General features: G+C 41.7%; 1 protein-coding gene across 2 annotated transcripts in view; it reads right to left on the minus strand.

Annotated features, from left to right (window-relative positions):
- ECHDC1 (ethylmalonyl-CoA decarboxylase 1) overlaps positions 1-24,170 on the minus strand; it is a 64,441-nt gene extending 40,271 nt beyond the window's left edge. The window contains exon 1 of one of the 2 annotated variants that reach the window (XM_060239009.1): positions 24,053-24,170. The gene's annotated coding sequence lies outside the window, so the exon portion shown is untranslated. The remainder of the gene's footprint in view (positions 1-24,052) is intronic. The other variant, XM_060239017.1, reaches the window with a different exon arrangement.
- Between the last annotated feature and the right edge of the window lie 405 nt (positions 24,171-24,575).

Consider the following 24,575-nt stretch of genomic DNA (forward strand, 5'->3'; position numbering starts at 1 on the left):
ACTAATCTGAGAGAATTTTTCCTTCAGACCACTCCCTACACCAAAGATCACCAGCACTAACCGTGATGGCTTGGCATGGGACTCTGAAGACAGTGTGGTTATCTGGCTGATGTACTGTCCACTTAATGCACCAGCAGACACTGTGTTGTGCCTGCTGAAGGCAGTATCAGACTGCGCCTTGGGGTTTCTCAGTCTTTTAATCCTGGGGGACTTCAGTGTCTGTGCCAGATCCCACGCATCAAGCAGGCCACATGCTTGACCTGATCTTTGGTGTAGGGATAAATGTGTATCTGGATGCTACAGATGCAGTGCCCTGGGCAGACCACTTTGCCCTGAAGGCAAGGTTGAGTGTCCCCAACTCCTTCCCGCTTAGGCAGCAAGCTGATTTATTCTCACCTGCGGAGACTGACAAATCCTATTGGTTTCCATAATGCTTTGCAGGATCCAGTGCCCTCTGGTGATTAATTAGATGAGCTAGTAGAGGACTAGCATGGCCATTCTCTGAAGCAATCAATGAAATTGCTCCCCACCACCCTTTCTGCTCCTACACCAGTCTAGCCCCATGGTATACCATGGAGCTTTGAAGAAAGAAGTTGGAGCTGAGACAATTACAGCAAGATTGGTGCCAGGCTCATGATGAAGCTGCAAGAACATCTTATAGGACATTTATGGCAGTGAGAGCCACAAAGAAGGAATTCTATGCAGTGGCCATTGCATCCATTACCTCTCGCCTGACGCAATTATTTAGAATAATTAGAACAGTAACTTTCCTACTACAGGGAACACAAAAATATAGTAATTTGGCAACAAGCTGTAAGGCTTTTGTGAGCTATTTTGCACATAAAATCTTGTCACTCCGCCAGGACCTACTGGCCAATATTGCAACAATACAGGAGTTGGAGGCCACTTGGCTGTCTTCAGGCCCAATAACGGACCATTTCAGCCAACCCTCTCAGAATGACGTTGACAGGATCCCGAGTGCTGTGAAATCCATCACTTGCCTTCTAGATCCGTGCCCATCCTGGCTGGTGAAAACCAGTCATGATGGGGTCTGGAGCCCCTTGCCAGCTCTAAGCTTGGTGAGTTTTTCAGGGGGTTCAGAGGCAGTGGTGAGACCACTCTTGAAGAAACCATCTCTGGACCCTATAGATCCAGCCAACTACTTCCCAGTTCGAATATTCTGTTTCTGGGTAAGGCAGTTGAGAGAGCAGTAGCTGAGCAGCTCCAGGATTTTCTGGACGATTCCTATATCCTGGACCCATTCCAGTCCACCTTCCACCCTGACTATGGGGCAGAGACAGCCCTGGTTGCCCTCAGGGATGATCTCTGGAGACACCTGGATTGAGGCAGATCGGCACTGTCTCCTGTGAAATCCAGGCCCTGTGGGACTTAATACAGTTCTGCAGGGGCAGTAAAATGGAGATGTTCTGCCAGGCCTATGGTTGAGGTGGCATGAATTCAAACTGTACTTGTTGCTATGTGATGTTGCTCAGTTTCATCAGCATTACTTCCCTCTGATATTGATCTTGTCTGCGTACCCTCTCTTAATAGCAGTTACATCAACCTGTACACACACAAAGTCCAGGAGTAGACAACTTTGGTGCCATCAATAGCAAACTATTAATTAAATGTAAATTGAGATATCAAATTTTAATTGTCAATATGTTTTAATTGCTGATATTGTGTTAGATACATATTGATATAATCTGCCCAGAGCCTGCTTGTGGAGGAGAGAGGGCTAGAAGCAAAATAAATAAATAAAAAGGAATATTCTGCATTCACAAGAAGTAGGAAATGTGGCAAGAGAAAAGTTGCTATATTCACAGAAATGATAGTTTATAGTTATTACTATTAATATGTTAGCAAATTTAACCTAATTTGATAAACCCTGATCTATATGCTCAGAATAGAGCTGCCAAGTCTAGATGTTACAAACTCTAGTACCTTATCAGACCTAGGTATAGAGCTCAGTGCAAAAAAAATTTGTTTGGCTAAAATGATTAGCTTTTTAAAAGTTTTTAAAATGGCTTTGCCCTTACATTTATAACAAGTTCGCCAAAAGAATTTTTAAAAAATCTACCTAGCCTGTTTTCCTCTAGTTTAGTTGACAACCAATTTAACATATGTATTTAAATCCCTCACTTATTTGAGGATATTTATATTCTACCCTATGCAGCCCCATGACGCAGTGGTAAAGCTGCAGTACTGCAGTCCTAAACTCTGCTCACGACCTGAGTTCAATCCTGGTGGAAGCTGAGTTCAGGTAGTCAGCTCAAGGTTGTCTCAGCCTTCCATCCTTCCAAGGTCGGTAAAATGAGTACCCAGCTTGCTGGGGGGGAAGTGTAGATGACTGGGGAAGGCAATGGCAAACCACTCCATAAAAAAGTCTGCCGTGAAAACATCATGATGCGATGTCACCCCAGTCAGAAATGACTGGTGCTTGCACAGTGGACTACCTTTACCTTTTTACTTTATATTCCACCCTACCCTGCAAACGGGCTCAAGGTGGATAACAACAGAACCAGACAATTTAAATAAGTAAAAACATATAATAAAACAATTAACATCATCTGATGGTGAAGCAAGTGACAATTCCATTTGCATTAATGCTACTTCCAGTTGAAACCAAAAATCAAGATGTAAATCAACATTAAATTTCAAATGGACCATCAAAGGTTGGAATATTGCAGCATACTTTGGCAAGGGAAGCCTACTGTATTTAATTTGGATGCCCTCTGCCTCATGCCAAGACCTAGTGGAACAGCTCCATTTTGCAGGCCCTGCAAAATGGTAGCAGGCCTGGCAGGGCCCTAACCTCCAATAGAAGCTTGTTCCACCAGGCCAGGTCCAGGTCAGAAAAGGCCCTGGCCCTAGTGGAGGCTAGGCAGATGTCTCTTGGGCCGGAGACAACCAGCAGATGTTGATTTACAGAGCATAAAGCCCTTTGGGGCAAATGGACCATCAAAGCTAGTTTGGTGTGGAGAGCTAGTTTGGTATGTATGCCCATACAGATGATGCCATCAATAGGCGCACTGCCGCATTTTGCACCATATTTAGCACATATGCTTCATTACTTCCCTCCAAGGAGCTCAGGAACAGGTTTTCTCCCTTGATGTTTCTCCAGTATGGCACATGATTTTCTATGTGACCCATGTTTCATGTTGCTAGGGTTGCCATCATGAACAAATCCTTACAATGCAAGTGGGTAAATGGCAGAAAGCTGGCGAGGAGCACCTCTCCCTCATAATGACATCTTTAAAGGATATAACATCTGTTTACAGTGTTTGGGGGGTGGAATCCCACCTTAGCTGGCAGGTCCTCAAACCACAAGTGAATTCAACTTCCATCTTCTATGAAATCCCACACTGTGACTGCACATGCACAGGTTGGCAATGGAGAAAGAACTTTCTAGCTCAAAATGACTGAACAGGTGTTCCCCTAGGCACATTTGCAGCATTTCCCACAGAAATTGACACACCAGCCCATGAGAGAAGAGTGCCATTTCCCCACAGTTCTTAGTTTGCTGCCAATTGGAGACAATGTCTCTGGATGTCTCACAGATTTTGCTTCCTTTGTAGCTGTTTTTTAACCTTCAGACTTCTGACATGGCTCACGGATCTTTATTTAAAAAGTGTACTCAGTGTGGCACAAAAATGATACAAACCGACAAACATTCCTTGTGCCTTCTGTGCTTTGGTGAGTCCCACAACATAGGGCATACAACTGCTGTCAACAATTCACCCCAAGGGCCCAGAGTGATAGGATATCCCAGCTTAAAGTATTCTCCCTTTGGGAGAATGACCTGACTCTGATACCCTAGCAGCAAAACAATCTGCCACATGGGAGCATTTGTCTTAGCCAGAGTCAGTGTCTTCAGTCTTGTTCAGGGGTGGCCAAACTTGCTTAACATAAGAGCCACATAGAATAAATGTCAGATGTTTGAGAGCCACAAGAGATGAACGTCAGATGTTTGAGAGCCACAAGGAAGGAAGGAAAATAGATGGGGGAGGGAGGAAGAGGTGGGAGGAAAGCAATTTTAACTTTAAATGCATTCTCCAAGCTGCTGGCTAGCTTGGAGAAGGGATTTAGGGAGATAAATGCCTTCTCCAATTTGGCCAACAGGGTGGGGGCTCCAAGAGCTGCATGATATGTGTGAAAGAGCCACATGTGGCTCCCGAGCCTCAGTTTGGCCAACCCTGATCTAGTTGGTTCCATCTTCAGATCTGCTTGCTGCCAGTCCTGATCTCCAGTGCTGCCATCTTCACGGTGTAATGCTTCAGAGCTACCTGCAAATAAAGCTAAATCTAAATCCAAGCATGTAGACGTCACTGGTTTCATCTTATCTAAAAAATCAGGAGTCCAGACCTTTGATTCTGACTACTTCTGAGGATTCAATGGTCCTGGAGGATTCAGTTCCACTGCCCCCACCTCATACTCTTTCACCTCACTTTCAATTTCTGGAGGAGTCTTTTTCTAAGGCCAAGACACCTTGGGCTCAGCCAGCTTCACACCTAGTTCCAAAGAAGCCACATTCAGGTTTGATTCAAACTGACTCCTTGGAACATGCCTTAGCTGTTTTTATTTTCTCTGGTTCCATGACAATTGTGCCCGTGTGCTCCATCTCCTGTTTACAAGTGTGGATGGGGTGAGGTTTATCCTCACTTGGTTCCATCAATGCCCTTGGTCTCATTCTAGCAGTCATCTTCTTTAACTGCTTTTCTATATGATGTACTGAGCCATCAGGCTTCAGACTCAAAAGATAATGTTTCATCATTTGAAACAGGAACTACATTTCTATTGGATCCATCACCGATTTTAAAAAAAATTAAAAACTGGTTTAAATTTAAAATGTGATTTTAAAATTTCTTTTTAAAGAAAAGAACCATTGTTTTTTATCCACTCTGCTTACAGGTAACCCAAAGAAGAGAAGAAGTAGAGGCACTCAAATCAATGCATCCCAACAGGCACCCTAGAGGATTTTCCTCCCCCTCCCCTCAATATTTATGTCGGTGGGCCAGGATAATTTTTAATATTTCCATATGATCTAAAATAAATTATACCTGCGTTTTAACCATTTTTCCTTCCATCCCATTTATATCTTATTGCTCATTTCCTCTCAGGCACCACAACTTTTAAAAGCACAGTTTCTTGGATGGTAACCCAAGGTTTTTTTTTCCAATTTACTCAAAATTCATATATTTTATGTTCTATGTGGGCCATGGGCTTTATTTATCTAGCCATTTGAGAATAAATTTGCACCAACAACCCATGACCTAGTTTTATTCACAGTTTAAAGACTGAATATTCAATATTCTATATCAGCATCTAAGATTCTGGTAATTAAGTCCCATCTTAACTAATAAAGTAGAAGTCAACCAAATAACTTCTTTTTCTCTCTTTTTGAATATTTCCATAATCCGAGCTACTAAGCAATATTGATATGCAATATTTTAAACAAATAAGTTAAACAAACAAAAATGATAACGGAAAGCCAAATGTAAAATGGAAGGAGAAAGAAAACAGCCAGGTAGCATATCTCTGTGGCTAGCCAACTTGCATCAACATACTTTCCATCCTTTGCCCCATATCTCAGAAAGCCTCCTCCCTGCCAGTTGAGCAGTAATGCTATGTACTTCATCCTCCTCCAAACTGTAATCATAACTGACAAGGCTAGTGATAGATGACATCTGATTTTAATATACATATGAAATAAATCCAAATGAAAACTAAAGCAATAACCGTCTAAATCTACCCCTTAATTCAGCCCTCATTTCAGCAAATATCTCAGCTTGTTTCCAAAAAATGCTTGAATCTCTAGAGCAGGGTTTCCAAAACTTTTCTTTCCTGCGGCCCGGTTATTTTTACACTTCCCCTTCGTGGCTCACTTAAAATTTGGGGGTGGAGCCGGAAGACAGGAATTGTGTCATTTCCTGTGGTGTCAAGGGCCAAGTGATGTCACTTCCGGAGCACACTGAACCAAAACTCCACCTTTTCCTGTGATGTCACTTCCAGGGCACTCCCCCAAACCTGCCTCTTTTTCTAAAATAACTTCATTTTCAGAAAAATCTCTCTGAAACTCATGCTGAGCAAAAATGGGGGTAGAAAGTGGGCGGTCCTCTCTTTCCATTACACACCTGCATTCACCTATCTGTTTGTGTGTTCTTCTCCAGCTTGCAAGCACTCCTAATGCCCATGTTTAATTGTCTGCACCACCTACACACCCCTTCCTCAACAGCACTAGCCAGTGTATGCAGTTGGGAGTGCTGTTGCCATTGCCATCAGTAATGACAGCACTGTGTATCACCCACACTGGGCCCTGGCAGCTGCTCTACCTCAAAATATGCTGAAACATTTAGTAGACCCTTCCTTCAGCTGCTACTACTGGAACCCTGTCTCAAGCTATGACTAAGCTTGCTTGGTTTCAAGAAAATCTTTCGACAGCTATTTTTCATACTTTTCTTTGACTGAAACACTGGGAAACTGCTGTGAAAGGTAGCAGAGAATTGTACTGCAATTAATGAATTAATTTCCAGTTATGTGAAGTTCATACAAGCTTTTCTGTAGTTATCCCAAAAAGGATATTTATGAGGGGCCTGCAGCTTTTTACTGGCTGTGTTTCCCATGCCTTTAAAAGCAACCTGTTTTGCAGATATTCAGCCAGTGAACTTCTTTCATCCTTTTTAATATCTACAGGAGTTGTTTAATTTTAGTGTCAGACAGCTGTTAAAAGCAGGACCAGTAAAATGGTGCCAAGTTCATAGTGCCATCACTTCCAGTGCTGTTGAGATATACTGCAGTAATCTCCAATAATCTATTTCTGACCCACACCTCTCACTCTCACAAAAATCTCATAGAAAGGCCAGCTGGCTACAGCTGGGGGTGCCAACTTTTCATTGGCTGAGCTCCTATGTCTGCAACAACAGTATGATGAACAGAAAAGTTTCATCCAGTAAAAATAGAAGGAAAGAAAGAAAGGGAAAGAATTGAATGGAAGGAGAGGAAAAGAAGACATGGAAAGAAAGAACGTATGAGGAGCTATGTTGGATCAGGCCAGTGGACTATCCAGTTCAAAATTATCTCATACAATGCCCAAAAAGCACCAGAATGTCCACCAGTCGGGCCAGGGCACTAGAAGCCCTCCCACTATTGTTTCCCTCCCTCCCAGCACCAAGAATACAGACAGAGCATCACTTGCAGTGAAAGAAAGAAAGAAAGAAAGAAAGAAAGAAAGAAAGAAAGAAAGAAAGAAAGAAAGAAAGAAAGAAAGAAAGAAAGAAAGGAAGGAAGGAAGGAAGGAAGGAAGGAAGGAAGGAAGGAAGGAAGGAAGGAAGAAAGAAAGAAAGAAAGAAAGAAAGAAAGAAAGAAAGAAAGAAAGAAAGAAAGAAAGAAAGAAAGAAAGAAAGAAAGAAAGAAAGAAAGAAAGAAAGAAAGAAAGAAAGAAAGAAAGAAAGGGAGGGCCTTTCTCACCATCAGATGACCCCAGCCAGCAACAATTCTGCCCAGGGGTTGTTTGGTAAAAAAAATAGCTACTGGAATGCCCACTCCCCACCCCTACCGGCTGAAAAAAACACACACACCCTTCTTTGCTGCCCAGGCTTCCCAGGGAAATCTCCACAAAAGAGCATACTGCAAGGCACATGAAAGCTCATATCTTGAAGAACACTTCATAGGTCTAAAGTGCCAGTGGACTCCAGCTTTTATCTTAAACACTGGGAGGGGAGGAGAAGGAAGGAGAGGCAGCCCAGCTCCTATTTGCACAACACAAAGAAGGGGGAAGGAAGGAAGCCAAACAAAGCTCAGGCTATACACCCTGTGTCAGTCTTCAAGGCCAGCTTTTTTCTGCACAACAGAAAGACTGGGGAAGGAAGAAAACCAAATGGAGCACAGGCTTTGCAGCCTGTGTCAGTCTTCACGGCCAGTTTTTCTCTGCATAACAGAGAGACAGCGGAAGGAAGCAGAGCAGAGGTCATGCTTTGTTGGGGGCAGGGCTAGCTTTGCTGGAGGCGGGGCTAGCTTTGGCTTTTCTTGTGACCCGGTAGTGAGGCTTCCGTGGCCCGGTATGGGGTCACAACCTTGCAAATGGGAAACACTGCTCTAGAGAATATGTGGCCAGTTGCCGTAATACAAGAAAGGAACCAACACACTAAAGCCCTGTAAATATGGCAGTACAGCCCACTTGTTTGGGAGGGAGTTGTGACCAAAGTCCACCAGGAATGTGCTGTTTTCTAGGTATTGCTAGCAATAGTTAAGTAAGCCTAGGCAAACATAGTTTCTGTATTGTATCAAATGAGCAGTGGATGCACTTTTTAAATTACTGTTTAGATTTACAGCAAATTGTAAAAAGATTTTATGGTCTCTGCATATGCAGCGCCACACCTGCAAGACCAGTCACAAAGCTCAAGTGTGAAACAAAGGCACATGCTCCAGCTGAACATTTTCTTAAACTTAGAGTCACAATACAGTGAAATAAACTGACATCAATATTCTGTCCACCAGACATTACAGGTAACTTTGATAAATTGATCCCAGATGCCGCTTATTTTGAAGATCTCACAATGGCCTTCAGAATTTTAGCCTCTAAACCAGCGCAAGGATGAAAAACATTAAATCAGGCCCCTTGTACCTTTCTTTGCTTTTTGCTTTTGAGGTTGTCTTTATGGAATAGTTCCACGTTCCCAGTTTAAAACAACATTTGAAACATACAGAATGGTAACCAAAAAAGAGAAGGTTCTGTTTTGGATCGGATGTTCAGCTGTCTTCTGTGTGCACTGAGCACTATCATTGACCCATGCAGTTTCTTTGGTCCACAACCTGACCTATAAGGAAACCAAGAAAAAGAGTTGGACTTATACCCCGTCCTTCACTCGAAGTCTCAGAGAAGCTTACATTTTCTTTCTTTTCCTCTCCCCATGAAAGACCCCTCCCCACCTGTGAGGTAGGTGGGGCTGAGAGAGCTCTCAGAGAACTACTCTCAGAAAACTGTGACTGATCCAAGGTCACCCAGCTGGCTGCATGTGGAACAGTGGGGAATCAAACCCAGTTCTCCAAACTAGAGTTTGCTGCTCTTAACCACTACACCAAACTGCATGTAGTATGTATAAGTACAGCACAACCTAAAGGATCTGAAGATGTCTGACCAATGTACTAGGGCACTGAAAAAAGTGTGCCGTTGTATCCTTAATATGACCTCTACACTACATCAGTCAGATGCGGGGATTTGAAAAACAAACCAAAAACAGAATCTGGTTCCATAGGTCTTCCAGCAGACAAGACTAACATGAAGAACAAGCAGCATCTCCCTTTCCTAGTAGTGATGATGATCCCTCTTAGAAAGAGCCAAGAAACAAAAAGTCAGGATAAAGAAGCTTAAAACTGGGCACATGCCCAGCATTAACCAGTAATTTATCTCCTTGAAAGATATGGGACCCTTCTGCTTTAGTTACCTTTATATCAGCTCCTGGGAATAAAGTGAACTAAGAACTTCGTACAGTTTCACCTGAAGAATTTATCTATACACTTTTGCCCGGCATGTTTTAAAGCTGCAAATATATACTTGCTCTAAAGTTGAAAACATATATACCCGTGAGAATCCCAGGGTATTTAAGTATATATGCAGTATATATGCCAATTTCTGTAATTTTAACTGTAGATATAACTCAAGAAAGGTCACTCTACTAAAATGTTGTTTTGCTTGTGGAAGAGAGTTTGGTTTGTGCAAAACAAGTTCTTGCTCCAGTGCTTTGTTTTGTTGTTTTTTGTTGGGCATTTAGACAGGCCAAGCATTTCTGTTATGGAAGTTTATTTCCCTGGAAAATACAATTTTTGTTTTCATCTTAATAGTACCATAGTTGTGACCATGAGGACTGTAAGCCCCATATGTGCCCCAGAGAGCACTGAGATCCAGCTCACAGAACTTACTGACAATCCCTGGGCCAAGAGAAGCCAGGCTGAGGGCCACTAGGGAGCAGGCCTTCTCGGTGATAGCCCCTCGCTGGTGGAACGACCTTCCGGAGATGGTGCGAGCCCTGCGGGACTTGAACCAATTCTGCAGGGCTTGCAAAACATGTCTCTTTCAGCTGGCCTTTGAGATGGAACCCGACTAATTTGATGAATGGACAACTAGTCATCTTGTGGATATCACGACTACAGCATTTAGCACCTATTTTATTATATATTTAACTTTTAAATAATTTTTACTGTAACTGATATTTAAAATTGTTTATGTTGTTTTATGATTCATGGGATTCCCATGTCTGTCAGCCGCCCTGAGCCCGCCCCGGCGGGGAGGGCGGGATATAAAAATAAAATAAAATATTATTATATTATTATTATTATTATTATTATTATTATTATTATTATGCAAAAATTATGAGCCCCTTCTGCATATTCCTGGTAACAACATTAATGATGAATTGTATAATGCTCTGTTCACATTACAACAATAAATAATAACACACTGTGGCCCTGTTCAGAGGCACAGTATAATCAGATGTCGCTGCTGTTTCCTTCCAAATTTAAAGTGGCTGATCAGACAGCAACATCTGCCTCCCGGTATTAACTCGTGATAGCCCCCCCCCCAATCCTTCTCGAAACCGGATTATTTTGTTACCTGTTCCTTTGCAGTGGTTTTTTACTTTTCCAGTTTCACCTCGTAGTTTTCTCTGCCTGGATAGTTCTGCTGTGATATTAACCAGCTTCCGGATTTCTGAAGGCTGTCCCAGAGCAAAAGGAGCCTCAGACATCCGGTTTATGGTCGCCATTTTTTTTACTACTTAGCGATATGCACATAACTGCATAACCACATAATGTTTAACCTATGCAAATAATGTGCGCGTGCGCATAATGCACACATGTGCATAATGTGCGCGTGCGCATAATAGTGAAGGAAAAAAGAATTGTGTGGTGCCATCGTGTGGACGACAGAAGATGGTTTCACCACGGAGTGATTCAAATTGCAGTACGGCAGTCTGATCAATAATACTGTAAGAAAATGCCCCCTACTTTTCATACACATGGACATCGTGATCACCAGTATGGTTGCCAGGGTGCCTGGAGTTTTGACTTGCACACAACTGCTCTAAGAAGTGGACTTTGCCCACAGTTTCTAAGGCTTATGTGGATACTATAAGCCTCAGCTTTGCAGCAGCATTCTACATCTCTGGATGGGTGTTAGCCAGAACTACAGACGAGCTTCCAGCTGCTCCTTGTGTGCCCAGTCTTGGCCGCTGCAGTGGAAGAAGCCATGCCACCATGTTTCCAGCCTGTTTCCATGAACCAAAGGCTAAAACCACTTGTTTTCCTGATTCCATATCCAACAGCTGCTTCAATTTCTGCTTAAGGAAATTAAGCTTATCCAGGCATGGATCCTGCCAGACCACTCAAGCCTTTGCCTAACGAAACCCAGGACAAAGACTGGTGCCAGGAAGAAGACTAAGGAAGAGGAAGACCATTTTCAGCCAAAAGCCAAGTTCCACTGTAAACTGGGTATTACCTAGGTCAACATTTGATTCTCTATTGTCACCTTTTTAGATAAGTCCATTTAATCTTAAGTGTTCCCCACCCAGTAATCACTTCTATTCTTCTTCCCAACTGTCACTTTGGAGCCTCCCCCTGGTCCGTTTCAATCTGAAAGTTCTCTCAGGTATCCAGGATCCAGGCAAGTCCATTGGTCAAGAGCAAGCACCCAATTAGGTGTCACCAATGCACTTTCTATTGGCTACTGCAGAAGTCCAGCCTTATGGTCACTGCAGAGCCTTCCCTTTCTCCTCCCCTATACCTCCCAGCCCCTGAGGGTCTAAGGTAGTCTATTTAACTTCTGACCCAACTCCACTCATGTGTGCATCTAACAGTACCCCAATTCCGCTGTCTAGATCCATCCCCAATTCTGGCTACAGTTTTGGGTCCATTTCCCCCGTCCTCTTTTGTTGCCATTGGAGCCTTCCTTGAAGACTACAATAGGTAAGTATCACCCTGTTTGTCTAGCCATGTGTTGTCTCTATCTCTCTATATATATTTCCTAGGACTGTATGTATGATTGTATGAGTATTCTATCTTGTATGTATGCCTATATTTTCTAGAATAAATTGTAATTGTTTTACTAAATTAGAGTCCCCATTATTTAAGCATTACTCTCTGGTTGGTTAATCTTGTATACATTGGGAAAACGATCCCTAGTGAGCTAGGTGCCCACCTGACTAATTCCCCAACCTCGTTTTGAGGGCATTTCGGCTTACAATATCTGGAACAAAGATATTCGAAACAGAACCGGGTCAGTTTAACATGGACTCAACACGCTGTGTGAACAGGGCCTACGAGAAAGTAAAGTTTCAAACCTCAGAGAGCTATCATAAAGCCCATGTGAACACAGTTCTGGAATGTTATATGATTTAAAGGGATATCACATCCAGTGTTCTCTCTAAGCTGAGTTAGTGGGAGCTAGCTCACAGTTTTTTAGCCTCTGGCTCACACACTTTTGTCTTAGCTCAGGAAGGATGGCCCCAGAGCAAGCTAATTTATGCAGTAGTCAAATCACTTGTCCACAACTTTAATGCCAATAGCACCCCAAGTAGAATTTTTGCTCACAAGACTCCTCAGCTTAGAGAGAGTATTGATCACAACATATCTCAAAGATCAGTCATGTCTCTTTAAATCCTCCAGTCCTCTAGGGATGTAAGTTGAGCAGAAGAAAAAGAAACAACCTGATTTGGTCTTTTAACTTCCAACAGCAGCTTGCAGACATCTGCACCATGTGAAGAATTTCACAGCATCATTGCAGACACTTCTCACCAATGTGCTTATGATGTTTTTATCCTTCCTTTCCTCCAAGGACATCAGGATAGCACACACCATTCTCTGTTCCTCCATTTTTATCCTCATAGATTAGGCTGAGACACATTGACTGACCCAAAGTCATCTAAATGGGATTTGAGCCCACTTAGCCCTAGTTCAGCATTCTAACCACACTACTTTATAATAAAGCAGCTGTAAAAGGATGGTTCAAATGCAGGCAAATCTATGATGTACTAGGGCTCAGGCATTCAAGGATTCACCATTATTTTCATCCTCCTCTACTGGCTTGAAGGAAGGGGGCAGATAACAGGACCACAAAAGGAAAGGGCAGGAGAAAGTATAGTTGCTTTGTCTCTTGATACACTAAGAATTTTAAAGGCACAGAGAAAATACTTAGGTCTCAGTCTGGCATCCACAATCATAAAGCTGCCATGCAAGACTCTGACATCAGGGAACACTGCTACAGATGTCATTCTCCAAATCCTATGTATTCACAGACTACAAAAAGAAGAAGATGACAACAAAGCCAAACACAGTGAAGGAAGCGAAGGGCTTACGTAACAAATGCCAAGTCATCACAAACAAAGGGAACCAACTAGATTGGGCTTGATGCAACCAGCAGTCCCTGCAAGCTCCCACAGGATCAGGGTCTTATCAATCCTCAAATTTAATTGTCCTTTGGCACTGTGGTACTACATATTGAAACAGAAAAAGCAGCACAGGCATAACTCTTTATGACAAGCTTAAAAGATACGAGGTATGACATTGCAAATACCAGAATTTACCAAGAAAGTCCAGTAAGAAATGCGGATAGAATAATATAGTAGGAAGCTAAGAGCTAATATAGGAGGAAGCTAAGAGAGAAATAAGAGCCTCATGGCGCAGAGTGGTGAAGCTGCAGTACTGCAGTCGGAGCCCTCTGCTCACGACCTGAGTTCGATCCCAGCGGAAGCTGGAACTCAAAGTTGAACTTGTGGATCTTCTGACAAAAATATGTAATCTTTCATTGACATCTGCCTCCATTCCTGAGGACTTGAAGGTAGCAAATGTCACCCCCATCTTTAAAAAGGGTTCCAGAGGAGATACGGGTAACTACAGGCCAGTCAGTCTGACTTCAATACCGGGAAAGTTGGTAGAAACCATTATCAAGGACAGAATGAGTAGGCACATTGATGAACACGAGTTACTGAGGAAGACTCAGCATGGGTTCTGTAAGGGAAGATCTTGCCTCACTAACCTGTTACATTTTTTTGAGGGGATGAACAAACATGTGGACAAAGGAGACCCGATAGATATTGTTCACCTTGACTTCCAGAAAGCTTTTGATAAAGTTCCTCATCAAAGGCTCCTTAGTAAGCTCAAGAGTCATGGAATAAAAAGACAGGTCCTCTTGTGGATCAAAACCAGGCTAATTAATAGGAAGCAGAGAGTGAGTATAAATCAGCAGTCTTTGCAGTGGAGGACAGTAAGCAGTGGGGTGCCGCAGGGCTCAGTACTGGGTCCCATGCTCTTTAACTTGTTCATAAATGATTTGGAGTTGAGAGTAAGCAGTGAAGTGGCCAAGTTTGCGGATGACACTAAATTGTTCAGGGTGGTAAGAACCAGAGAGGATTGTGAGGAACTCCAAAGGGATCTGTTGAGGCTGGGTGAGTGGGCGTCAACGTGGCAGATGAGGTTCAATGTGGCCAAGTGCAAAGTAATGCACATTGGGGCCAAGAATCCCAGCTACAAATACAAGTTGATGGGGTGTGAACTGGCAGAGACTGACCAAGAGAGAGATCTTGGGGTTGTGGTAGATAACTCACTGAAAATGTCAAGACAGTGTGCGATTGCAATAAAAAAGGCCAACGCCATGCTGGGTATTATTAGGAAGGGAATTGAAAACAAATCAGCCAGTATCATAATGCCCCTGTATAAATCAATGGTGCGGTCTCATTTGGAATACTGTGTGCAATTCTGGTCACCGAACCTCAAAAAGGATATTATAGCATTGGAAAAAGTCCAGAAAAGGGCAACTAGAATGATTAAAGGGTTGGAACACTTTCCCTATGAAGAAAGGTTAAAATGCTTGGGGCTCTTTAGCTTGGAGAAATGTCGACTGCGGGGTGACATGATAGAGGTTTACAAGATTATGCATGGGATGGAGAAAGTAGAGAAAGAAGTACTTTTCTCCCTTTCTCACAATACAAGAACTCGTGGGCGTTCAATGAAATTGCTGAGCAGTCGGGTTAGAACAGATAAAAGGAGGTACTTCTTCACCCAAAGGGTGATTAACATGTGGAATTCCCTGCCACAGGAGGTGGTGGCGGCTACAGGCATAGCCAGCTTCAAGAGGGGGTTAAATAAAAATATGGAGCAGAGGTCCATCAGTGGCTATTAGCCACAGTGTGTGTATACATAAATGTGTGTGTGTGTGTGTGTGTATATATAAAAAATTATTGGCCACTGTGTGATACAGAGTGTTGGACTGGATGGGCCATTGGCCTGATCCAACATGGCTTCTCTTATGTTCTTAGGTAGCCGGCTCCAGGTTGACTCAGCCTTCCATCCTTCCGAGGTCGGTAAAATGAGTACCCAGCTTGCTGGGGGGAAAGTGTAGAGGACTGGGGAAGGTAATGGCAAACCACCCTGTAAAAGGTCTGCCGTGAAAATGTTGTGAAAGCAACATCACCCCAGAATCGAAAATGACTGGTGCTTGCACAGGGGATTACCTTTACCTTTTAAGAGAGAAATACATGTTAATATCTACATTTTCTTCTTATAAATGTTTAGGAATGCAAGCAAAGTAATTTTCCAGGTTACAGTGTTCCTCAAACCAAGAAGCGATTCATAATAAGCAAAACCAAAAAAGCTACATTGGTTTTCATCTAAAACCATGACAAATTCCCGAACAAAGACATATATAAACACAGATATATATGAAAGCATAACTTTCACTGTAATGTATTTACACTTATATGTAAGTGTAAATGATTAGAATTTTAAGTATGAAAGTAATGTTGATCTAGCACTGCTATTCCTAACTATTTCTATCTTTTAGCATACAGACTGCAATGTTCATAATGTACTACGTTTACAAGTTTTGACTGATTTTCATCACTTAATACAATGTGCATGCATATGTAGTTTTCCAGTTCCTAAACAGATTTGAAATGTCTACAAAATTACCAAATGTGTATCGAACAACTCCTCTTTGAAGGAGCTTGAGTTTGTATTCACGATCCACTGGGTGTTGAGAATGATACAGACAAGTCATGTGGATAATTCTTCCAAGATGGTCGTTTTCAAAAGATCAGGAATGATCAAGGCTTTAAAAGAATTTTCTAAAAGACAGGTCGTCCATTTGTCTGCTACTGAAAGAATCAGAAACTTCTACAAAACTCAAGGAAAAAGGAAAGGTCCCCTGTGCAAGCATCAGTTGTTTCCGACTCTGGGGCGATGTTGCTTTCACAACATTTTTATGGCAGACTTTTTACGGGATGGTTTGCCATTGCCTTCCCTAGTCATCTACACTCAAAGCCTCTAGTAATTAACAAGTATTAGCTGCATCTGGTTATTAATTTGTGTGCATATTATTTTATGAACAGGACAACAAATTACAAATGATTACTGTTGTTTGTATAATATTTTTATTTACAAGTTTATTTAATTACAAGCTCCCATAGGATCAGGGTCTTACTAATCATCACATTTTACTGTTCTTTAGCACTATGGCACAGCATATTGAAACAGAAAGAGGAGCACAGGTATAATTCTTTATGTCCAGTCTCAAAGATACCAGGTGTGACCCTACAAGTACCAGAAGTCACCAACAAAGTCCAGCAAGAGATGTTGATAAAATAATATGGGGGAGTAGGGGAGATTCTAAAAATTGAATTCATAAATAAAGTTGCTTCATTGTCATATGAAAAGCTTTTGGCAGAACTCAAAAGTATACTCATAGCATCATGATTTAATCCAAAACAAATGCAACAGGGCATGCAAGTGCTTTTCTGAACTGTAACAATCTCCATCCCAAAATGCTCATATCACATCACAATCTGCATTTTGGTATCTAAGCTACATCCTCACATATATCTCTGGGTAAGAGCTGTAGACTTGGAAGTCACAGCACATTTTCAAGCTAATCTTTGTAAATATTAAAGCTAGAATCTTCTGTTTAAACAGAAGGTATAAGCTTCTGTGTGCAAGCACACTTCCTCAGATATAATGAAATGGAAGAAAACCATTCAAATCTGTCTATAGGCCAGCAGCTATCTGTAAATTTGAATATCCACATAGTCATATTTGTTCAGCAAGCAAAATGAACACAAAGCAAACCCATTCAAATAGTTAAAACATAATTCTTGTTTTTGTATAATTATGTTACTTATAAACATAAATTTTTATTTCTTTAGCCACAACTTCTAATTTAATCAAAACCACATCACCATAATGGGTTCCTTTTCCCTCACTTATTACATGATATTTACAGCCTGGCCTCCATCTCAAGCTGCAGATGGATGAAGTTAGACATAATCATTGCTGTACAGATTAAACCAGTAATTGGCTTGGTAATAAAATGTAAAAATAAATGCTCCTTGCTTGACAGTGATTAAAATTCAGAGCACACTCCACCCTCACATTTCACTGTCAAATCCTAGAATGCTGAGCATCAGGGAGAATACTTGGGGAGAGCTATATTTTACGCCATCCACTGCAAATGTGTTTAAATGAAAGAGAAGCAGAAGGAAGAAAAATGAAGGCATCTTAAGCAAACAATAGGAATTCAGCCTATGAAGTTTACTCTACAATCCCTATGGACACTAATTTGGAACTTAGTTCAAGCTCACTGGGACTTCCAAGTAAGTAAAGACATCTAGTTTGGTAGAAAAGTAAGAATCATAGAGTTGGAAGAGACCTCTAGAGTCATTTAGTCCAACCCCCTGCACAATGCAGAAAACTCACAAACACTTCCCCCTAAATTCACAGGATTTACATTGCTGTCAGATGGCCATCTAGCCTCTGTTTAAAAATCTCCAAGGAAGGAGAGCCCACCACCTCCCAAGGAAGCCCGTTCCACTGAGGAATCGCTCTAATGGTCAGGAAGTTCTTCCTAATGTTCAGCCAGAAACTCTTTTGATTTAATTTCAACCCATTGGTTCTGGTCCTTCCTTCCGGGGCCACAGAAAACAATTCCACACCATCCTCTATATGACAGCCCTTCAAGTACTTGAAGATGGTGATCATATCACCTCTCAGCTGCCTCCTCTCCAGGCTAAACATCCCCAGCTCCTTCAACCTTTCCCCATAGGACTTGGTCTCCAAATCCCTCACCATCTTCGTCGCCCTCCTCTGGACCCGTTCCAGCTTGTCTATATCCTTCTTAAAATGTGGTGCCCAAAACTGAACACAATACTCCAGGTGAGGTCTTACCAGAGCAGAGTAAAGCGATACCATCACATCATGTGATCTGGACACTATACTTCTGTTGATACAGCCCAAAATTGCATTTGCCTTTTTAGACACCACATCACACTGTTAACTCATGTTCAGCATATGATCCACTAAGACCCCTAGATTGCTAAGACAAGTCTCCCCCATCCTATAAGCAAGCATTGCATTTTTCCTACCTAAATGCAGAACTTTACATTTATCCCTGTTAAAATTCATTTTATTGATTTTAGCCCACTTTTCCAGCCTGTCAAGGTCATCCTGTATCCTGTTTCTGTCTTCTTCTGCATTTGCAACCCCTTCTAATTAAGTATCATCTGCAAATTTAATAAGCATTCCCTCTATTCCTTCATCCAAATCATTGATAAAGATATTGAACAAAACAGGTCCCAGGACAGATCCTTGAGGTGCTCCACTTGTCACTTCTCTCCAAGAGGATGAGGAACCATTCACAAGCACTCTTCGGGTGCGATCTGTCAACCAGTTACAGATCCACCTAATGGTAACAGGATCCAAACCACATTTTACCAACTTGTCAACAAGGATAGTATGTGGAACCTTATCAAAAGCCTTACTGAAATCAAGATAAACGACGTCTACAGCATTCCCCTGATCCAGCAAGGTAGTCACTTTCTCAACAAAAAGAGATCAGGTTAGTCTGACATGACTTGTTCTTGAGAAAACCATGCTGGCTCTTAGTAATCAAATCCATTCTTTCTAAATGTTCCAGGACCGACTGTTTGATGATTTGTTCTAAAACTTTTCCAGGTATAGACGTCAAGGTGACAGGTCGGTAGTTAACCGGATCGTCTTTTTTCCCTTTCTTGAAAATGGGGACAACATTCGCCCGCCCCCAATATTCCGGCACCTCTCCTGTTCTCCAAGAATTCTCAAAAATAATAGCCAGAGGCTCAGAAATTACATCCGCAAGCTCTTTTAGAACCCTTGGATGCAATTCATCTGGCCCTGAGGACTTAGTTTCATTTAAAGAAACTAGGTGTTTATGTACCTCCCCTATGCTGATCCTAGGTTGGAACTTCATACCCTCCTTATATGTTCTGTTTCTGCTATGCTGAGTACCATTGCCCTCAGAAGAGAAGACTAAGGAAAAGTAGGAATTGCACTCTTCCATCCTCTCTTCATTACCTGTTACAATTTCACTTTCTTGCCCTCGCAATGGGCCTACCATGTCCTTGCTCTTTTTCTTACTCTGAACATAAGAAAAGAACCTTTTTTTGTTGTTTTTAGCATCTTTGGCCAGCCTAAGCTCATACTGAGCTTTAGCTTTCTTAACCTTTTCTCTACAAGCACTGGTGATTTGTTTATATTCATCCATGGTTATAAGGCCCTCCTTCCAACTCCTAAAGGAGACTTTTTTATTTCTCAAGTCTTTAGAGAGTTGTCCATGGAGCCACTTCAGCTTCTTTAGGTTTTTTCCATTTTTTTCTTATAGGAATCGTCTGTGATTGCGCTTTCAGTATTTCACTTTTAAGAAACTCCCACCCCTCCTGAACCCCCTTCCTCCTAAGTATTTCTGACTATGGGATTTTACCCAGCATAGTTCTAAGTTTATCGAAGTTTGCCTTTCTGAAGTCCAACCTATAAGTCTGACTACATATAGCTTTCCCCTTCCCTAAGACTATTTCCACTTCTTTAATCAATTCTTCCTTGTTGGTGAGAATCAAATCCAAGATAGCAGATCCCCTTGTTTCCTTCTTCACTTTCTGGAAAAGGAAGTTGTCAGCAAGACAAGTCAGGAATCTATTTGACTTTTCATTTTTAGCAGAATTGGACTTCCAACAGATGTCCGGGTAACTATTTCCACTTCTTCAAATCAATTCTGCCTTGTTGGTAAGAATCAAATCCAAGATAGCAGATCCCCTTGTTTCCTTCTTCACTTTCTGGAAAAGGAAGTTGTCAGCAAGACAAGTCAGGAATCTATTTGACTTCTCATTTTTAGCACAGTTGGACTTCCCACATATGTCCGGGTAATTGAAATCTCCCATGATCACTGTATCCCTTCTCTTGGAGAACTTTGCAATCTGCTGTAGAAGTATCTCATCCAAGTCCTCTGCCTGACTTGGTGGTCTATAGCAGACCCCCACAATAATATCACTGTTATTTCTTACTTCTTTTATTTTTACCCAGAGACTCTCAACTAAGCTGCCATAGATTCACATATTTCCTCACAAGTATATACCTCCTTCACATATACTCCTACGCCTCCGTCCTTTCTCATTTGCCTGTCCTTTTTAAATAAGTTGTACCCCTGAATCCTAATATTCTAGTTGTGAGTATCATCCCACCAGGTTTCAGTAAGGCTTATTATGTCATAGTCTCCTTCCTTCCAATTCCTCCTGTTTGTTTCCCATACTCTGTGCATTAGTGTAGACATTGGAATCCATGTTTTATGCATCCCGAGGGTTTAGTTTCCGTATAAGCCTGCAAGTTCACATTACCTAGCGTATGCACCACTCTTTGCAAATCTTTAATGTTCTTTTCCCCAGTTTCTGGCATCATACGAGACTTTGAATTATTGTCTTGCTCCCCCATACAATTTAGTTTAAAGCCCTTCTTATTAGGTTAGCAAGGCTGTTACCAAACACCCTTTTCCCTACCGCCGTAAGGTGCAAACCATCTCCCGATAGAAGACCATTATCTCGAAAGCGTAAGCCATGGTCCAGAAATCCGAATCTTTCCTGACGACACCATCAATGTAGCCAGTAGTTTATTTGAAGTATTCTTCTTTCTCATCCTAAGCCACAACATTCAACAAGAAGCACTGCCAAGAACACAAACTGTGCGCCCAGCTCCTTCACCTGCCTAATATGTCTTCATTTCAAATGACCATGTGATGACCATGTGTGTTTGTTTCTTACTACAGTACATCACATTCCTAGAAGATGGCCTCATATTTATCAAACAGCCAAAAGAAGGTATGACCATTCATGCCCTATGGCACCACAAATCATCATTACTCCTCCTAAAAGCAGCAGCTGGTCCCTGTCAAGAAAGTAGAAAAACTAGGCCACTGACAGACAAGCTTCTACATAGGTGTGAAATCACACAGATATGCAGGGAAAAAAATCCTTATCTCCATTGGACCAGCTTTCCCCTTATGCTCTACCATGACAATTTCACTGACCTCAGCCAGGCCTTCTGCTGGTGCCACTCTGCAAATGGGCAACATCAACAACTGCCTGTACACGTATTCTTTGTTGTGGCCTAATACAATGGCCTGCCTGAGGAAGTCAAGAAGGTTTCTACTCTCCCGGCATTCTGCAAACTATACAAAACTGAATTATTCAAGAGGGCATTTTTATACAGGTAACAGGGCTATACTATACCTGAGCCTGCTTTGGCGGAGATGGCAAGATATAAATCCAATAAATAAATAAATAAATAAATAATATAAATGATTAATGGTTTAGAAAGATGCTTTAAGGAAAGTAAATGGACTGTGAATTTATACTGCAATGTATCTATTATCCTACTATCTAATCTCTGCATTGCTTAACATGTTACATACATAACTAAGCTTTGTTTCAGATTTCTGCAATCCTGACGCTGTAACGCTGCGTCTAGGTGTCTCATCCCATTGATTGTATTGACTAACACTGTGTGATCTGCTTGGGAGTATCAGTGAGAAATGTAAACTATAAATAACATAAATAACATTTGCTCTTAAGCACTTGGCAGTAGTTTGCTTAGAATGAAAAGACAAAGGGGGGGAGGGGAAGAATCCCTGAAAGTTTATATTCACCTGAAGGTGGAGAGTTCACAGGTGGGATTCCCTCATGGTTCCCTCCCTTCCACAGTTCCTCACAGTTTTTTAGCAGAATAAAATGGGGGCACAGACAAGCAGGGTGGTTTTAAAGGACATTTTCAGAAAACATCCCACCTATGGAAAAAACTAGTTTGTAAACAAATAAGAATAAAGCACTATAAGCCTAGTTAGTAGCTACGGAATACTGAATACAAAGAAAAAGGGGAGGGAAACAGAGGGATGGGGAAATTGGTCTCTCTAAATACCCTCCTAAAAGCTTTACTACCTGCCCTCAAGATATTATGAGCTGGTGAATGCATGACATGTGTTTTTCCCCATCCATATCTAGGATACTTTTAAGGACTGAGAACACTTTGAAGCTTTAAAAAATCCAGGTGCAAAAAGGTTTAGGAGCAAAGGAAAGTACTTCCCCTTCTATTCTATTCAACCACACTCCTCAAAGGACAATTTAAGGTACAAAGGGGGAAACTCCTAATTATCCTAGAATCAGATGCAAAATTAGGGTCAGGGATGGATGTGCACCATAAGGTCCACATTCTGTAAACCTAACACCCCCACCCCAGGACAAAATGATACTTCAGATAAATATATCTCTAATTTGCATTGTACGACTCAGATTCAAATCTAATGAGTTAGGGTTACTAGATGTCCTTTAAAAAAAAAAAGAACAAATGGCCTCTTTGTGTGTGTGTCCATCCTCTTTTGGGCTTTTTTAAAAAAATGATGAAAATGTCCTCTTTTGGGGTTGAAAGGTAAGGAATATTCTTAGTTAGTAGCAATTATCACAGTTTAAATAGTAGGGGTATTTAAAATGAGATTTGTCATAATGATCATTTGTTTTTGGAAACCTTATATGAGCTGCTTCCTGCTCACTTAGCATTTCAACATTTGAGGCTGAAATGGTACACTTTAGGACTAGGTGCACAGGAATCTATTCATCTATTCACTACAATTCAGCATTGTTGTGCAACTGCACAAGAGAAGAGACTCTTTAAATCAAATTATACTCCCAGCAGCCACATTTTTCACAGTCCTTCAACTTAGTTCCCATGCTCCAAAATTATTATACCACAAAAAGCAGATGGCCTGCTAAAGAATGCTCGCAAAGCAACCCACTCCAAATGACTAAAAGTGAACTCTTATTACGTTTACACAGAAATAAATTTCATGGAGTTTAAGGATACTCACTCACCGGTTCACAACTAAACATATATCAACAATTGCAAATAATTGTATTGGTTAATAGAAAAGAAATCCAGCAACTAAAATTTCTGTGGCCAGAACACGTGATTGATGGCCTTCTCAGCCTCACACAATACCCTGACAACACACCCAGCCAATTTTAAATCTTCCTTGCTTTCAAGCAAGTGCACTTAGGATCCCAACCTTTTCCAGCATCTTACAGAACCATAATACTCTGAGGACACCTCCCCCCCCAAACCAGGAAGGTATCCCTGGTATTTTCTGAAGCATCTCTGCACGCAGGGTTTTTTTTTTTGGGGGGGGGGGGGAACGAGAAGAAAAACTAACAGAACGATAAAGCGCCAAAATTCAGACCAGTGATTGGAGCCTACAAGTATCTCTGAGCATAATTACAGCATCTTTCCCTACCCTACCCATTTTATGATCTTCATCATGTGGAATTTGCAGCTTGCCATACAACTGATTTCTATGCTAGGATTCTGTGAACTGTAAAGCCTTCCAGAGAAAGGAACTTTGCTCTCCGCCCCTCCAGAGCACAAACTATCTCTTTCAGGCACCAGCACCTAGCTCTAAACATATTAAATATATCCCACGATTAACACAAAGGAGAAGAGAAAGCAGAAGGCTACTTTATCTGGAACTAACAACTATTAATAAGGGAAAGTAAAAGTCTGTTTTCTTCGGGTTTAGTATATGCGACATCTGAATTACGTATTCGGAAAAGCAGCCCTTAAGAGGAGAAGGAAAAACTCTGAATTATCGTATTTCCACCTAAGTGACCTGAAACGCTTTCCTTGCAGTGAAGGAACTTAAGGACAAGACCACGTCGGGGATACTAACCTGCCCCCTATAACAGCAGCAAACGCTGCCAGCGCCCAGCAATCCGCAACACTTGGGTGTTCAGGAAAAAGGCTCCCTCCAGAACTCGGCACTCTACTCAACAGATCCCCATCAATAAAGACGGTGAAGGGCTGGCTGAGTTTACGTTCACTGGGGGAAAAGATATAAGAGTCAGGCGCTCACAAACCCGGGAGGTGGGGGCAGTTCTTTCAATCTGTTTCGAAAAGGTGTCATTTCTTTTTTTTCTTTTGTTCGTGAACTGTTGTTATCGAAGAACCCAACAGACTGTGTTTTCCATGAGCAATTAACAGCAACAATAACAATTACACATACGCCCTACTGTGGCTTTCTTGTGCACTACAAGCGTGTTTACAGAAAAAAGTGCAGCAACACATTCAGATACCAAGACGACGTAATTAGACCATTAGTCCATATATCCATGCACTGTATTTCTTCCAGCTAACAGCGGCTCTCCAAATTCCAGCCAGAGACGTTGCCCGGCATCTAACAAAGGGAGCTCTGA

The sequence above is a fragment of the Heteronotia binoei genome, chromosome 1 (genome assembly GCF_032191835.1).
Source record: "Heteronotia binoei isolate CCM8104 ecotype False Entrance Well chromosome 1, APGP_CSIRO_Hbin_v1, whole genome shotgun sequence".
NCBI lineage: Eukaryota > Metazoa > Chordata > Lepidosauria > Squamata > Gekkonidae > Heteronotia > Heteronotia binoei.